At 43.7% G+C, this 18,948-nt stretch overlaps 1 protein-coding gene across 3 annotated transcripts in view; it reads left to right on the forward strand.

The window, feature by feature from the left end:
* LHFPL3 (LHFPL tetraspan subfamily member 3) overlaps positions 1 to 18,948 on the forward strand; it is a 566,274-nt gene that overhangs the window by 488,041 nt on the left and 59,285 nt on the right. The window lies entirely within an intron of this gene.

An 18,948-nucleotide genomic window follows, 5' to 3' on the forward strand; every position in this document is an offset into this window, starting at 1 on the left:
TGTCTCCTTTTTTCGTTTGTTTCCTCAATTTTACATATGAGTAAAATCATATGGTATTTGTCTTTCTCTGACTGACTTATTTCACTTAACATTATACCCTCTAGCTCTTTCCATGTTGTTGCAGATGGCAAGATTTCATTCTTTTTATTGCTAAGCAATATTCCATTGGCATGCATATGTAGATAGATAGGTAGATAAATAGATCCCCCATCTTTATCTGTAATGGCCTCCTTTATCTTGTTACAGCTTTGAATTGAAATCGATTTTTCCTAATATAAATATAGCTCTCTTTTGGTTCCACTTGGATGAAATATTTTTTCCATTCCTTCACTTTCAACCTACGTGTGTCCTTGAAGCTGAAGTGTCTCTTGTAGGCATCTTATGGCTGGGTCTGTTTTTTATCCATTCAGTCACTCTATGCCCTTTGATTGGAGAATTTAATCCATTTACCTTCAGAGTAACTATTAATAGGTAAGGACTTACTAATGTCATCGCATTGATTGTTTTTTGGCAGTTTTGTAGTTCTCATGTTCCTTTCTTCCTCTCTTGATGTTTGCCTTTGTGAAATGATGATTTTCTGTAGTGGTATGATCTGATTCCCTTCTCCTTATCTTTTGTAGGTTTTACTTTGTGGTTACCATGAAGTTTGCATAAAGCACCTTATAGATATAACTGTTTATTTTATACTGATAACAACTTAACATCAATCACATACAAAAACTTTACTATTTTAGTCTCCCCTTTTATATTTTTGATGTCACAACTTACTAGTTTTTATATTATGTGTCCATTAACAAGCTATTATAGCTATAGTTTTTTAAATATTTTTGTCCTTTAACCTTTCTATTACAGTTAAGTTGTTAACACACCACCACATTAGAGTATTCTGAATTTGACTATATACTTACCTTTACCAGTGTGCTGTAGATTTTCATTACTAATTTTTCATTACTAATTACATATTTTCATTACTAATTAGCGTCCTTTCATTTCAGCTTAAAGAACTCCTTTCAGCATTTTTTTTAAGGCACATCTAGTGGTGATGAACTTTCTCAGCTTTTGTTTATCTGGGAAGGTCTTTATCTCTCCTTCATTTCTGAAAGACAGCTTTGCCATATAGAGTATTCTTGGTTGGTAGTCTTTAAATTTCAGCACTTTGCACATATCATCCCACTCTCTCCTGGACTGTAAGGTTTCTGCTGGGAAATCCACTATTAGCTTTATTGGGGTTTTCTTGTAAGTTACAAGCTTCTTTTCTCTTCCTACTTTGAAGATTCTGTCTTTGACAGTTTTATTATATGTAGTCCCCCCTTATCCATGGCTTTGCTTTCCATGGCTTCAGTTATTCACAGTCAGCTGTGGTCCAGAAGCAGATGACCCTCCTTCTGACGTACTATCAGAAGGTCAGTAGCAGCCTAACTAATGCTATGTCACAAAGCCTGTCTCATCACATAGGCATCTGATCACATAGACATTTTATCATCTCACATCACCACAAGAAGGGTGAGTACAATACAATAAAATATTTTGAGCGAGAGACCACATTCCATAACTTTTAGTACAATATATTGTTGTATATATTATATATATGTTAAGTATAACAATATATTGTTATAATTGTTTAATTTTCTCATTAGTTATTAATCTCTGACTGTGCATAGGTATGTATGTATAGCAAAAAACATGGTCTATATAGGGCTCAGTACTATCCACAGTTTCAGGTGTCCACTGGGGATCTTGGAAAGTGTCCCCTGCAGATAAGGGGGGGCTGCTGTAAATTGAGGGGCCTTGGAGAATACCTCTTTAAGTTGAGTTTAGAGACCTGTGAGCTTCATGAACTTGGATGCCCAAAACTCACCCCATATTTGGGAAGTTCTCTGCTATTATTTCTTTAAAAAGCTTTCTACCCTCTTCTCCCTCTCTTCTCCTTCTGGAACTCTAATAATTCAGATTGTTTGTTCTGATAGTTTCCAGTAGACTCCCTGATGTGACTAGTAGGATCCACACTCCCTTGGTATGTTTTGGCCCCCTCACTGGGCAGCTTATGACTCATCAAGAGAGAAATGGGCCTCTTTGGCAGTGCTCCATGCAACTAGGGAAACTGGGCACTCATGCGCACTCTTACTTTCCCCCATGGGAGAAATTACAGGCCTAGAAGGGCTCTCTGAGCCCTGAGCTGTACCACCTTGGGGGTAGGGTGATGCAGGTAAAGTCAAACTATTCCTCTTACTCTCAGTTTTTTTTGCTCCAACCATGGGACTTCTCTGCTGGGCTCCTAGATTTCCACAAAGGCTCTTTCATCCCTGGGTGATTGTCTAAGACAGTGTTCTCCTGGGACTCCTAGACCATGGCTGAGAGTGGCTGGAGCTGGTTCATGGGGCACTTTAGGGTCCGCAGCCAGGACTGAGGTCTTTATGTCTATTTCTTGACACACAGCTGGACAAGACTCCACCTGGATTCCCTTGGCATATGGTGCTGGTGATAGAACAAAAGCTGAATGGACCTATGGCCTAGTCCTCAGGAGTATGGAGTTGTTTCTGGGTCTATAGTTGGGACTATGGCTGGTGACTCAGCTGTCTGGGTGCAGGCCTGTCTCCTAAAACAGTTCTCCTCCTTCTTGAACTACCCCAGGGTGTCACAGTCTTCCACCTGGATCCCACATCTCCCACAAAGGCACTTTCGGCTGTGGATAGATTCCAAACAGTTGTTGTTGAGGAGGGGATACAAATGACAAATGTTGGATTCAGCCATCTTGCTGACATCACTTCTTCTGAATATGCAGACTAATCTTTAGTGTGTGTTTTCTGCTTAAAAAAAAAAAATGTGGTGTTGAATTTTTTAATAACCTGTTGGGGGGGCTTGCCAAAGAAAGTCCATTCCATGAGTCTTAGCAAGTATCCATAGTGATGAAGACAGTGGGAACTGAATCTGGACAGGCTGCCCCAGATCCTTCTCCAAGGCTCTGTGAACCACTACTAAGCAGCCCAGGCTTCTACTAAAAGCATCCACCCCACAGCATGACAGGGCTGCCTCTTCAGGAGGAGGAGAAGCAAGGAAGTAAGGAGTTCCGATTCAGAAGCACTTGCGGCTGTGGGCAAGAGGCAGTTAATTCAGATTCCCTCTGAAGTGAGGGCTGAGGTAGGGAATATTCTGAAATGGGACACTGAATTAGCCCCTAAGTATGTTTACCTATCCCTGGTCCTCAGAACCAAATCTTCTTGGAGATAAAGCTGTGTGGGCCCAAAGGTTCTGGAAGACAAAGGCTGGACCTCTTATAGGTATTCCTGGGCCCTCTTATAGGCATTCCTGTGAATGAGGTGGGACACCGAATTCAAGGTGTCTGATGTACCTCACTACACTGCTTTATAAAACCTCGGTTTGCCATTTTTAAAGAAAGGCCTGAAGTAGCAGAGCTTCTAGAGTTGCAAAAGCAGGAGTTCCAGAGAAATGAATAAAATAACCAGTTCTCCCAGCTCCAAGGGAAACCTCATTTAGATACAATAAATTGCACAACTAAGAATATAGGTGAGGTACTTTGCAAACACTGATTAAGTACTGTAATCAAAGGTTGGTAAATTTACTAAGAGTTTTAGAGAGCTACTTAGCTCCCCTGAATTGTAGGGTAGAGATTATAACAGCCTACATATATTAAAAAGGCATCAACACCAGAGAAAGAGGTTTGTTATTTAGCAGGGCATGAGGGGCTGTAACGTAGTTTGGTGACAGTATCGCCTAGAGAAGGAAGCGGGGAGGGTCTTTCAATGATTCACACCCAATGAGCATACACGGAGCTTTATCACTTAAGGAGGTTTCTGTGAGACTAGGTGATTGGATGGGACTTCAGTAACCCAGGGCTCAAGCTGTATTCCAGAAGTGATCTTTGTCTGAAGGGTCTTTATCAAAGGTAGAAAACACAGAGCCTAAATACGACTCTAGTGTAGTCAGTATGTTTCTAAATGCCAATGTCCAGAAGTATTCGGTCGTGGTCCAAGGAGGTATTCGATGCAGGAAATGCTAAATGCTTAGTATAACACATTTATCAGGTATAAAATGTCCCTAAATCATCTTTGTCTAATTCTGAAAGTTTTTCTTCTGCTGCACGGTTTCTCATTGCCACCACAATTGACATTCTGGACCAACTGGTTCCTTGAGGGGAGGGGAGTTTTCCTGTATGTAATAGGGTGTTTAGTGGCATCCTTGACCTCTACCTATTATAAGCCAGCAGCACCCCTCAGTTGTAATAATCCAAAATATATCCAGTCATTGCCAAGTGTCTTCTAGGATCCAAAGTTTCCCCTGGCTGAGAACCACCAGCCTAGAGGAAGGAGTTACTTTCTCTAATTCACCCAAAGGCACCCTGTGCGCTGACGGTGGTGTGTTAGCAAACCCATCTGTGTCCACCCCTAAGACCAAATAAGCCATATCAGCTTGGGGGAATCCTAGATGCAACAGAGGTTTGGAATGGCTGTGATCTTCAGCAAAAGGCTAACACAGAGAGAAAGGACATGGTGGGAAGGAAAAACTAAAGATAGAATTTTAAAGGGCAGTGGGTTGATACCCAGAGGTTGCTTTGTTTTCATTGTTCATTCTCCCAAGTAGTGCCTGTTGAGTGTCTACTGTGTGACTGGCTTGAGGCTATAGCCTGTAAGGGCTACAAAACCAAAGTAACATGGAGTCCCGGGCCTGCAGAACTTTGTAGTCTGCATGAGGAGGTGAGCAGAGACATGTCCAACAGTAGGAGTCCACACAACAGCAGTATGTAATATACAGAAATAGTGATGCGTAATCGTATATGCTGTCGGACACAGAGCCAGTCCTACATTATGCAGAGAATAGTATTGACAGCTCCTTAGATTAATAAATAACTTCAGTGAAGGAAGATGAGTTCATTCCAGAAAATTCTATTGCCCAAATATTTTATTAGTATCTTTTACCTGAATGAAGAGTTTGGAAGGCCCAGGTTGTAGGCCAAGTCCAATCCTAACCAGCTACATGACCCCTGACTGCCACTTAACTGCTCTAGGTCTCCGTTTCCCCATCTCTAAAATGGCAGGGCTGGACTGGATCATTCCTTGGGCCTTTCCAGCTACAACTTTCCCTGACTCTGAGCCCTTTTGGATAATTGTCTCCAGGTGATTGGACTTATTAAGCAGTTTTGGGTTTTCTCTATTCTGAACTCAGTTTCTCATCCAACAATGTATTTCATCCCAGAATGTGCTATATTAAAAAACCGTTTTTCCAAGTCGACAGTAGCTTTAGCTTGAAATATATATTATGCCATAAAAAATCACTATAGATTTGTAAAGCAAAACTCAGAAACATTAAAATTAGCCCATAAGAGCTTTAAAATTAATTTGATCTTCAATGTGTCTGTGAATGAATGGGCTTGACATAAGCCTTTCGATTTCTCGCTCCACTTCAGAGAGTGCGCAAAGTACAAACTGTAAATCAACCTCCACATTTGCTGATATGGCCACTAAGCTGGAAAAAAAAAGAGAGATGGCTAATAAACTATTCAAACAAGATTTAGGAGCTTGGAAAACGCAGGGCCCCAGCTTGTGACTTGCCTTCTTTGAATTATGCTCATGTGACTCAGGTGGTGTCTAGACACCCAGAGAGTGGACACTGGAAGCAGAGGGTCTAGTAACTCAAGATGGAACAGGACTTCATTTTTATTATCCATTTCAAGCAGGCATGTCTGAGAAAGAGTATGTTCTCCGATGGGAGAGTGATAGAAAGAACTGGGACTGAGGTCAGAGGGATACAAATGTTCACTTCATGTCTCCACTCAGTTTGGCATGGGCCACGCAACAGTGAGCCTGATAGACTAGAGAGTATGTAGACAGCAGGAGTAGTCCACATATATCCAATATGTTGGTACAGAATTCGCCATCACACATTAGCTACTCTGTGAAAGGAGAAGCGATATGGAAATAGGATGGACTTGGGGTCAGATTGATGCAGGATAAAATCTTAACTCTACTACTATCTAGTTGTGTGACTTTGGGCAAGCTATGTAACTTCTGGGGGCTTTCATTTCCCTATCTATGAAGTGGATGTGATGAGGCCCATCATCAGAATTGTTGTGAGAATTAAATGAAGTAATGTGTGTTTCAGGATTAAGTCAGCTGCATATAACAGAAAACCCAAATAACAATGCGTTAACCCCAGTAGAGGTTGACTTTTCTTTATATAATATGAAGCCTAATGGTAGCAGTTTAGGGTAGACAAGAGGGCTCCATAATATCAGGAATGCCCCAGTTTCCTTCTTTATTGTGCTGTATTATCTTTAGCATGTGGCTTTTATCCTTGAGATGACCTTGTGATCATAAGATCGTTGCTGCAGCTCCAGCCATCACATTTGCATTTCAGACAGGAAGAAGGAAGAAAAGGGAAAGACAAAAAGCCTGCCTCCTGGCTGAGTTTTTAACCCAGCAACTTTTATTTATAATTCACACAACTATTTATAATTCATTGGCTATACCTATCTTCAAGGGAGACGGGAAAAGTTGGGATTTTAGCTAGAAACAGCACCCCCAACAACATAGGGGATTGTGGCAAAAGGGGAGAATAGTGGATAATTAGCAATCTCTCTCCTTTTATGTAAAGCACCTAGCAAATGGAAGGTATTCAGTGAATAGTAGGTATTTAATTTATTCTTAAAACTATCTTGGAAATGTTTGGCCCATCTCACCATGCTGACTTCCTCAGAAGATGTCTGCATCTTTGGGTGAAGACCCATCCCTCAGAGGCCTCCACAACCCTTTGGGTATCCCACAAAGGAGGCTAGACCCTCTTCTAGACCACAGCCTTTTGCATATTTGAAAGCACTGTCCTGTTCTCGTCAGGCCATCTCAGCTCCACACTGCCTGCCCCCAGGTCCTTCTGGTCAAACAGTATTGTCAGAAACCTGCACATTCTTCTCTGAACTAGATTTCTCTTCAGCTGTGGCTCCCACAGCAGAACTCAATGATCCAGGTATAGGCAACCCAAGAGGAAGCAGAAATTGTCCATCAGTTCCTGAGTTTTAGACCCTTTCCTTGCCCCTCACTCCTGCCATGCCTGACTCATAAATCAGCCCTGGGACTTCATTCAGCAGAGGCCCTGACACAGCCCCAGGCCTCTTCCTATGGGATGGTCTCCGAAACACAGCCAACCTCCCCCTTGGGAGCAGAGAAGCAGAGCCCCTGGGTCTTTGTCCCCAGCCCCCCTCAAAGTCCCCAGGCAGGCAGGAGGGTGCTGCTGCTATCTGAATTAGCAGGGAAAAGGGCAAGGAGACAGCCTCACAGGATGGAGAGGGGAGAGCTCCTGCCCCAGGAAGCACAGAGCTCAGTAACTCACATCTAGCCCTCTCCTTTGTCCCCTTGTCTGAAACCAACAGACCTAGATGCTCAGATATTCTTCCAACAAAGGAGCGGTGACCCAAGGGTACAAGACGTGTGCTTAGGAGATACTGGCCTGACAGTCCTTCCCAGGGAGTGAGGCCAGTAGGACTCAGGAGAGCACAGCCAGCTGGCCCTCCTGGTCTCCAGCCACAAGGGTGTTGGATAAAGTCTCCCCAGGCCAGAGCAGCTAAAGAGGTCAGACAAATGGCATAAGTAGGCAGGTAGGAGGAAAAATTGTCCCCAAACATACTACCTCTCAAAGCCCAAAGCCTCCTAAGAGGTCCAGGCTGCAGTCTGGCCCACTGGTCTTGGGCCTTAAACACAGCTCTCACTCCCTGGGGAGACAGAGCACCCCCATGAAGGCCTCCCAGAGGGTTTGACTCTCACTAACCAAGGGTCTGCAGCCTGGCTTGCCCACCGTCAAAGGTGAGCAAAAATGGGCAAAATTAAAGGGAAGAGAGTAGAAAAAAATGAAAAGACTTACTCCTATAACGGGAAGTGTTTGAGGTCACACACGGGTGTCTTTTAAGTCATGGATTGCTGGGCTGCTCATGGAATATATGAAAGAAGAAGGAGTGGCTTCCCTTTGCATAGGATGGGTATCCATCCTGGTTTCCCCAGGATTCCCAGTTTATGCCTGCTGACTAGATATAATTATTGATAGGGGGCGCCTGGATGGCTCACTCAGTTGAGTGTCCAACTGTTGGTTTCAGCTCAGGTCATAATCTCAGGATCCTGGGATGAAGCCTGGCCTGGAGCCTCACATCAGGCTCTGCACTCAGCATAGAGTCTGCTTGTCCCTCTCCCTCCCCCTCTGCTCCTCCCCTCAAACTCACACTCTCGCTCTCGTGAATGTATAAAATCTTTAAAAATAATAATAATAATTACTAATAGCACCCAGTTTCGCTCTCAAGAGTGACCTAGTTGGACAACAAATGAAATGGTGGCTCAACCTTGGGGAGGGACTAGGAAGAATAAAAATCATTCTTTTGATAACATTTTCCTTATAACTCATATCTATATCCAGAAATTGACCATTTCACCATGTGATCATGTTCAGCTTTACAAATTAAACATTTTATTCTTTTCCAAGCTAAATTATCTTAAAGTACTATGTCATCAAGCTGCACTTTATTCTTAATTTAAAAAAAAGTTTCCATGCATAACAATGATATTGAAATTAACCGGAGAGTTTTGACAGAAGTGCAGTCTACACAGTTTTTCGCCTCCCTGATTGCTGGAAGATTCAATTCAGGCAATTCCAACTTAGGTAAAGAGAGCTTTGGAGGGAAACTAGTCATGCTCTCAAAACTTTTCTGTACTTACAAGTATTTTTTCTTTAAGAAAAAATGGTTCATTTCTTTTGAAGGAAAAACAAAAAATTGTAAAAAACCAAGTGAAGAGCAACATTTAGAGTGTGGAGGAGCTATATGTCAGCCTATGTGTAACCATCTCCTGACTCAGAGGGAAAGTCTAGGGCAGGGCACTGCCATGATGGGAGACGGAGACCCGTAGCCCCCCCTTCAGTGTGCCCTCACCCGCCCCTCCCCACATGCTGTCCCCACATGTACCCTACCTCAAGCCACCAGGCACCCCAACAAGACTGTCAGATTCTCTGAGAGCCGTCATGCAGCACCGTGTTCTCATTTGAAAAATAAGAGGCGGGGGGGATTTTCCAGCGTCGTGAGAAGATTGTGAAGATGAATGAAGTAATGTCTCATAGAACATCTTAATACATCAGAAGAGGATGCTCAGAATGCTGTACAACACAGGGAGGATGCCAGATAAAGGCTTCAGAGCAGCTAAACACGAATTTGAATCCTCACCAAAACTGCACTACTGCTTACTAGTTAGGTGACTGTGGGTGAGAGGCTAAAGCCTCACTGTCCTCACCACCTGTAAAAGGAGAGCTGGAAACACCTGCCTAGGATGTCATGCCAATGGACTAAGACAGTGTGAGGAAATGCCTGTCCTACCGTAGACTCTCTCAGTCCCTGTCCCTAATTAGCGCTTCAATTCTTTGGGGACTAATGATGTGTGTATAATGTAAATTTTTCCAGCCCTCTTGCTTCTCCTGTTTTTCTGTCTTTTGCCATTTCGGTGGCATATTGGTGAAAGCCAAGCTGGAATAGTGAGAAAACTTTGAAATGGAATGAAACTTCTAGAAATCAGCATTGTCCTTTGTTATTTTCTGCTCCCATAACAGAGCTTGACAAAAAAGATAGACTTGAATATTTGGGGTGTTTGACGGCTTAGATGCACCAGACAATTTTCAGTGGCCTCTTCTGGTGGAAAATCTAAAGTTGGTTGTATTGTCCGTCGCTCTGTCAGGCACTATTAATACCCATAGCATTACATCCTCCAATGAACATAAAGAACATAAAGGGTAACAACGAGCAAATTTTGCTCCCAGCTACACATTCAGGGACTTTAATTCATGGGGCTTGAGTGCATACATCTGAGGAGAGAATTTTCTTCACAACCCATGTTCATTCTGTCCAAATGTGTCATAGAGTAATACTTCTGTAAAGCATATTTAACCTAGCAAATTGAGTCTTAAAGCATATCTTTTGTTCTGTTATTTCTCATTTAGAGTACTCTTTCATCTGCCTCAGCAAGCTCTTTTCCTGCCATGGCTCGCTACCTTGTCTTGGGATCTTTCTGTTTAGTATTTCTACTTGATGCAAAGGTCAGACCAAATGGTTAGAATAACTAAATCTTCAGGAGGACTTTCCTGTCTCTGGGTTCCACAGGGACCCAGCCCCAGCCTCCTTCTGAATCCTCACCTCTGTCTCCCTCTTCTGTATCTCCTAGATGTGCTTGGACAGCCCCAGCATGTTTGCCTCCTGACTTTAAATATTCTGTTGCATCATTTGCCTCCTGAAATCACTTGTTGAGACCTATTAGACATCAGTGGGGTCTGGCTGGACAAGAAGGACCAAGATGGCAAGCCCAGATGCCAGATAAGGTGTGACAGTTGCCATTGTCCAGTAGAGACAAACACTTGCTCAGTGGCAAGTGGACAGAAGGAAGATCTAGAGCCAAAAGCCAGCTGACACGCTTCCAGTGTTCCATTGACCAGCTAATCAGCACGCATGTGCATGGTCTGCTCAGTGTGGCCTGCTCAGGTCCTGGAGGCAGAGAAGGCAGCTTAAGTTTCCTGATGGTTTGGATGAAACATGCCTAAGGAATTCCTTTATTAGATGTCTGTAGTGCTGAAAAGTTTGTTCATCTCAGTTGAGATGAACAGCTGATGTTCTCAGAACCCTGAAGGCCACGGTAGCCTTGGAGAGGTAGAAATATCTTTTATTTTGATGCAGGCAGGAGACAATTATCAGCCAGATTTGTATTCCTTAAACACACATAAATTCATATTCTCTAGCATTTTCTTTTTGCCATTCATTCCTTCCCTGCATTCTCTTCCCTTGGATGGGTTCCATTCTGTAACACTTCACAAGGTGGCCTCTGGAGTCAGATGCCCTGGGTTCACATCTGGGCCCTTCAGTTTACCATCTGTATGGCTGTGGGTGATACATTTAACTATTAGGACCTCCGTTTACCGATCCTCACTAATGGAAATGAGAATAGTGCCTACCTGATTGATGTATTGAGATTAATTGAGTTAATCCTCATAAAGACCCTGGTATCAGACACAGAATAAGTACTCCTTAAATATTGTTCAATCAACCAATGTTTGCTGTGTGTTTTACTAGTAAGAGTGATTTTTAGATTTGCTCTCCATGGGGCTGCATGCTTTGCATCTAGCCAGGCAACATCCAGAGCCTATGAGATTCCCTGCAGGTATAGATAGCCCCAGCAAGAAGCGAAACTGAGATGAGATATGACCCTGCAGTGGTCATCACTTGTTCATCCACTTGTTTCATTCAGCAAATACTTTTTGAGCACCTACTATGTGTTAAGCACAGTTCTAGAAGACGGAGATAAAGTAGTGAGCCAAGTGGACAAAATCCCACTTCTCCTGAAGTTTGTTTTCTGATAGGGAGAGAGGGGCAATAAATTTAAAAGGCAAGAAAATATCAGGGAGTCGAAAGTGCCACGCAGAGAATTTAAACCAGGTGACGTGTTAGACGGTGGCTCCCCAGGTTGTTTATTCGGGCCCTCGGAGGGCCTCTGAGGACGTGGCATTTAAGCCAAAATCTGAAGACTGATCCAACAACAGTCAGTGAGAAGGAATTTCACGCAGTGGGAAGAGCAAGTGCAAAGATCCAAAGATGGGAATGAAGAGCAGTTTGGTTGGATGGTAGCGAGAGGGAGAATGGTGTGAAATGAAGCTGGGAGGTAGGCTCGGGCCAGATCCCATAGGTTTCATAAGCCAGGGAAAGGAGTTTGGATTTCATTCCAACTGTGACGGGAGCCATTGGATGGCTGCGAACAGGGAGTGATATAATTGGACTGAAATTTGTAAAGGTGTCTCCTGGCTGTCTTACCCCTCTCTTTACTGTCACTGGGCATGGCTGGCCCTGCATGCTGAGGTATTTATTGTCTTTGGAGTAAGCCGTCCTATGCAGCTGCCACACAGAAGTGCTCAGAAGACAAGTTCTAATCTGAAAAACCCACAGTTCTTTCACCCTTTGTGCTTTTAAGAGGTAACAAGATAAAAGCAAGGATTAAGCAAGAAGTTGACCACCTGCCCTGGAAATCGAGAACCAAGAAAGACGGTATCAGGGCTGTGGTGAACATAAAATTGGGTCCCACCTTCCAGCGCCCTGTTTCTCAGGGGTCCACTGTGCTCTCCTGGGCATTGCCATACTCCAGAGAGAATTGAAGTGTTACGTTGGCTGAGCAGTAGATATGCCAGGTTAACTTTCTGGATATCCCACAGACTAGATGTCAAGAACACCTAACTCATAGATGGTGAGTCTGCCATCTTAGAGTCCCTTCTAGGAGATATGTCTCAGGATATCAATTTATCTCTGGGGACAGATGAAAATTGTACCCAGCGTGGTTTCTGGGTTCTGAAGTTAATGCAGTGTGTTTCAAAATAACCCCACAGCCCAGTGACATTAAGATAAGCATCTTTCCTAATATTTCATGGTGATGAAGATTTCTGCTCCATTTGGAGGCTATCGATGTATATACAACAAGGGGCAGGGAATCAGAAACCCTAGGTTCTGACCTCAGCTCTGCCACCAGTGGGTTGTGTTTAAATTTTGGGAAAGCATTTTGAACCTTAGTCTTCTCGTCTCTGAAGGAAGGAACTGGAACTGACTTCACCTTGGATCATTCTTAGCTCTCACATTTGATTGTCCTTATACCATCATCCTGATTTTCTGGCAGCCCATGTTTGTGAGATGGCAGGGCTAAAGGCAGAGGCATCTGGTCTACCCTATAGCTGATTGGATGCCACAGGAATTAAGCCTACACCTTTGCCATCTTTAGCACTATTTCATTATCAGTTGAACCAGCCACCTCCGCAGTTAGGAAGAGCACAGCTTTTCAGTGAGTCTTCCCCACCAAACTATATACTCTGATAATAATGTAGTTACTAGATTTTATTGAATGTTCACCTTATATCATTCCATCCTCATAATTTAATGCAGGAAACTGAACCTTGGATAAGTTAACTAATTTGCCTAAGGACACAGGTGGAGCATACCAGGCTCAAACTCGGGCTAACTCCAAAGCCCACGCAGGAATTGAGCCACCACACTCCAGCATCATTACTTACTTATCTTACCGTACTCCACAATAATGTGTCAAGGTATTTGACAGTTATCACTAGTTGCTCAATAAGTCATTTTTGAACAAATAAATGTTTAATGCTCTGTGAACTTGCCTTCAGCATTTACCCATGCTGCTTTGGAGAAGTGATATAACCTTGCTAACCAGAAAGCTTACCCACGCGACTTAGACTTTGTGCGGAATTGCCCATGAGACCAGCTCCTGTAATCAGAACCTAATCTATGTGGTGGTTAATTTTATGAATCAACTTGAATGGGCTAAGGGATGCCCAGATAGCTAATAAGACGTTATTTCTGGGTGTATCCGTGAGGGTATTTCCAGAATAGAACAGACTGAGTAAAAAAGACCATCCACACAAATGCAAGTGAGTGTTCTACTGAGTGTCTGAATAGAAAAAAAGTTGGAGGAATGGTGACTTTGTCTCTTACTTGAGGCAGGATGTCCACCTCTTCTGACCCTTCAGGGTGCCATCAGCACTCCTGGTTCTCGAACCTTCAGACTCAGACTGAGACTTACACCGTCAGCTCCCCTGGTTCTCAGCCATTTGGACTTGGACCAAATTATCCCACTGGCTTTCCTGGTTCTCCAGGGAAAATACATATATTTCCAGTCTATCCTATTGGCTCTGCTTCTCTAGAGAACTCTAATATAAGCTATATAGGACTTAGGTGCTTGAACTACATAAATGGTTCTTGCCATTCTGCCATTAGGCACATCTCCCTAACAGTTTAGCCATCTGGGGGAGCAGTGGTTCCCAACTTGAAGGATGGGGTGGAAAAAACACATGGGAACCACTTGAGGAGCTTTTTCAAATTACAGAGTTTCCACCTGCAGCACTCCCCTCCCCCCACCAAAAAAACCTCCTGGTCTTATGTGGGTTGGGGAGACCATGTCTAGTTGGACTCAGGTTCCCAGGTGCTTCTGATAGGTCTCCCCATGCATGTCCACCACCCCCAACCTTACGTATACAACTCCATTTAGTGAAAGTCATTTTATCATTTCATTTAAATAAAGGCTGATCTTCTTAAAACCTCAATTAAATGACAAGGATTTGTGTGACTTGAACATAAAGACACCCAGACTTCCAACTGTATTATTTATTCAGTAAGTCTCCTCAGCACTTTACAGATTGGTTTTGGCTGAAGTTGTCTTATATATTTATGTTTCATTGTATCTTTTTCAAAATCCGACTTCTAGAGCATAGTACGCATCTTGCATTCAAATTGTATTAATGCATAATAAATCTTTTAGAGCATCGCTGTGCCAAAGAACAATGATGGAAACATTCTGTATCTGCTCTGTCCGATACGTGCCCTACACACGTGTGGTTTTCGAGCCCTTGAAATGTGGTTGAAGAGACTGAGGAACTAGATTTTTAATTGAATTTCATTTAAATTAAATTTAAAGTCATGTGTGTTCAGCGGCTACCGTGCTGGAAGGTGCAAGTATAAAGAAGCAGCCTTTCTTTTTTTTTTTTTGACCAAAATAATGTAGAACTGAGACCCATCCAGTTTTTTGTAAGTTGCTGTCCATAAAATCCAAACAAAAACAACAACAACTGTAAGAGCCAAGAAGAAATTCTAGCATGCTTACGTGCGCCGCTGGGGAATGAATTCTTGAGAGAATTCTGACCCAGGAGTGGATGAAAGCAGGTAGGCAGGAAGAGACATTCCCAAGGGGAGGTCCCTGGCAAATTCCTCGTCATCTGTGAGACATGGAGCAGAGAGAGCTTGTCAAGGAGAGAGTAATTCCCCCGTAGAGGAAAATCTAAATGTGTTTTTAGCCACCTGTCACCCCAGAGGGAGGACAGGATGGCAATGTTAAATTGGCAAGATTGTAAAACACGGAAGTTAACTACCATACAAGGCCAGCTGAGGTGTTTAAAGTGCATTTTAACTGGTAGGACTTCATTCCCGAAATCCAGACAGTGGCTGATGCCGGTGGATGGCAGACTGCAGACCTTTTATCTCTTTCTTTCTACAAAACTAGCATTTTCAATAAAAATACCGTTCCACGAAGGCAGGATTGGGCTGGATTTTCAACTAAAGCAAATATTAAGAAAATCACAAAGGACCCGGGATTCAGTGACAGAGATCAGATGACGAGGTAACAGGACACACAAGCTCCATTCAAAATTGTGAACTAAAAAACATCCATTCTATGCAAAAGGTAGCTACCACAGAAGCAAAGGTGGGAAGGAATATAAACCAGAGGAGAAGTTCATTAATGGGCCCAGAGAAGAGAACAAGAGATGGATTCTGATCTAGGACAGTGTTACTCGAACTGAATTTCAGGGACATATTCTTGCGAGGAGGTGGAGGTCACTGGGTTTAGTAAGGATGTTTAGGTTTTATGCTTTCATTTTACCAAATATAAAGATATAACTTGTCTTTCTTCAGTGACAGTTCTCAATTGAAAATTATGTTCAAAGGATGAGATTTTAGCTTTCTTTTTTTTAATTTCATTTTATTATGTTATATTAATGACCATACATTACATCATTAGTTTTTGATGTAGTGTTCCATGATTCATTGTTTGCGTATAACACCCAGTGCTCTATGCAGTACGTGCCCCCCTAATACCCATCACCGGGATCACCCATCCCCCTCCACCCCCTCCCCTCTAGAACCCTCAGTTTGTTTCTCAGAGTCCATAGTCTCTCATGGTTCGTCTCCCCCTCTGATTCCCCCCCCTTCATTTTTCCCTTCTTACTATCTTTTTTTTAAACATATAATGTATTATTTGTTTCAGGGGTACAGGTCTGTGATTCAACAGTCTTACACAATTCACAGCGCTCACCATAGCACAAACCCTCCCCAGTGTCTATCACCCAGTCACCCCATCCCTCCCACCCCCCACCACTCCAGCAACCCTCAGTTTGTTTCCTGAGATTAAGAATTCCTCATATCAGTGAGGTCATATGATACATGTCTTTCTCTGATTGACTTATTTCACTTAGCATAATACCTGCTAGTTCCAACCACGTCGTTGCAAATGGCAAGATTTCATTTTGGTCTGCCTTTAGGTCACTGATCCCCAAATCTGAATAAACGGTCATATTTGGGGATCAGTGACCTAAAGGCAGACCATACACACCATTTGATTTTATTCTTATTGGAGGAATGAAAGCAGCTTCCTAACTTTGCCCTTAGCTTATGAAGAGACTAAACCTTTCTAAACTCATCAGGGCAGGCTGGGCATAGTGCTCATATTTTACTCCTTTAATGGATGTCATTGCTTAGAAAATTACGCTCTTCTCTTGCAACTGGGGAACAGCATGGCTCGGTCATCTGGATCATGAGTCGGGGGTCCACCACTAACCCTGACTCTCCAGCAGGCTGAGACGCTGGTCCTCTGGGGGCCTCATAGCCTTATCTGTAAAACAAAGCAGCAGACTGGGCCATTAATTACCAAGGTCATGTCCAGCCTAGATTTCTGACTCCAACCATAAATTACAGCGCCATCTTATATCTCTCCTCTGAAAGACCTCTCAACTAAAAATCATCTTCACTAGGGCTCTGTTGCATATCTGTTCTTTTCATTGCTACCCTCCACCACTGAGCACTGAAGGCCCAGGAGGTGATGCATTTGAAGGAAAATCAGTCAACACCCAGCGTTCCACCTATTATCTGCTACCACCTAGGAAGTGAGAAATTAAACTATCGAACCTGGACTCCCGAGGCTTAGTGCAAATCACCCAGATATAAAAGAAATACTTACTCAGAGGGACATTTGGGGTTTTTATAAAATTTCTAATGAACGAGACAGCTGTTCACTCAAGTGTGAGTAAATCAAGTGGAAACATAAAGGTTATGACCGCTTTTGTGTTTTGAGTATTATAGAAAAAATTATGTAATGAGTAGAATCTCAGGCTGTTAGTTGATCTGCCGCTGTTAAGAGTGACTGATGAATTTGGTGAGCCCTCTGAACAGTAAACGGTGTCCAGTAGGACCAGTGATGGTACAAGGCCTGTCTGGGTCTGTAGTAGAGAAGGGCATGCTTGGAACCACCAAGCCAGAGCTGCCTTTTGGTAGGGGTAATGCTATTCCTTTTCTCTAAGAAGTCCTCTCCCACTCTAAGGAAGGATGCACACGAAGTATGTCCCATTGCTTCGGCCTTGATTGGAACATGATACCTATGGCGTGGGGGATAATTCTCAGGGGTCAGAGGGATCCAGAAGTTTGTCTTGAGACTTGAGTATATAGCTAAAGCGAAGAACATCAGAATACTCTAAAAATGACTCTGGCATCAGCCCTTCATTTGGTGATAGAACCCATTGTTTTGGCCTTTTTCCTACGCGGGCTTACCCACTTAAACGTAGCCTGACAACTGACGCCTGGGTGTATCAGTACTGCCTTGGAGAGGGTGAGGCCCTGGGACCCCGAGTAGAGCTTAGAAGCTATGGCCATTAGGTCATACTAAAGCTCACACTGCAGGGCACTGGTGGCCCGGCCAGCTTCTCTGCAGCAAGGGCTCCAGCCCTCCAGATGTGGTCCTGTGGCCTGATGGGCTCCTTGACCCTCCCAGAAACATGACGTTGCTTGTCCCATCAACCAGAAAAACGTGACCGCCTCTATCTCTTCTGCTAAAATAGTGACCTTCCAGACAGTATAGAATGAAAGCCTTCCAGTGCAAGAGAATGACTTATTGGAAATGATTCCCTTGGAGATCATCTTGTGTTTCCCATCCTAGTTATAATTTGGCTAATTGCTTAATAATTCTATTTAAATGTCTCCATTTCTGCAAACATCAATTCATTAGGTCTACTTTTCCTGGTTGGAAATCTCTTTGCTTCTCTGAATATCCTCGGCCCCTTTTTTGCACTTTTGCTCAAGCAACATTCTGATGACATAGCTTCCCTTCGCAAAGGTGTTGAACAGATCAAGGTGTCTCTCTGCGTTCCAGAACCCGAGCACTGTAACCTGTGTCCTTGAAATGATGCCTGTGATTGGGAAAAATCTCAGACTGTGTTTTTAAAAAGCCAGCTTCCCTGCCAAACCAAGCTGCAATCACCAGCAGCCCTAACCCCCTCCTGCAGCGGAGGGCATGCCATCTGGCAGGGTGAGAGGCTGCCCGAGACAGGAAAACCCAGGTCCAAACTTGAGGAGCCTGCAGCTCACCCGGCAGCTGGAGAATTCAACTCTGGGGTACCCTTGCATATAAGAATAGTATCCACGTTAAAACTCTGCTTCAAGCAGGAGCCTTCTCAAGCACACCCATCCGTGGTGGGGCACCATGGATACACACACACACACACACACACACACACACACGTACACACATGCCCTGCACGTAGCTGGAAGCTGAACACCCTGGAGGTGTCTGTGCTTCAGGGTGGGGGCTGGGGAGGGGGGTGGTGAGCATGCTACCCATGGGGGCAGCCTGTGACTCACCTTTTCTGGCAAAGGTCAGTTAGGCGAAACAGACGCAGACATGTTCCTTATTACTCGCTCCCTCTGTCCCCTACCAACTGAAAACTTCCAATGTTGCTTTTCCTTTTTCCTTTGAAAAATTTAGCACCCGCCCATCCGACTGTACCCACCACATCACTTCGTCTAGATGCTCCCATTCCTAAAGGAGCCAACACAATCCCCCACACCTTGGAGAAAGTGGGAAAACTTAGAGTGACAGCGGAGGAACCTGAAGCTTCCCCCTGGGAAACCTTCTGGGACCCGTGATGAGTAAGAAGTGACATAGTCAGCAAGCAAAAGAAGGAAGCAGGAAGGGCGCCCGCATCCCATTCTTCCCGCGGGACAGCAACATCCTGCCGAGTGGGCTCAGAGCCGGCAGAATGGTTCTGGGAAGGAAGGGAGGACTGAAAGCTGTCCTCCTGCCTGCCCTGGTAAACTACGTGGTTCTC

The sequence above is a fragment of the Phoca vitulina genome, unplaced genomic scaffold (genome assembly GCF_004348235.1).
Source record: "Phoca vitulina isolate PV1807 unplaced genomic scaffold, GSC_HSeal_1.0 scaffold4, whole genome shotgun sequence".
Classification (NCBI taxonomy): Eukaryota; Metazoa; Chordata; class Mammalia; order Carnivora; family Phocidae; genus Phoca; species Phoca vitulina.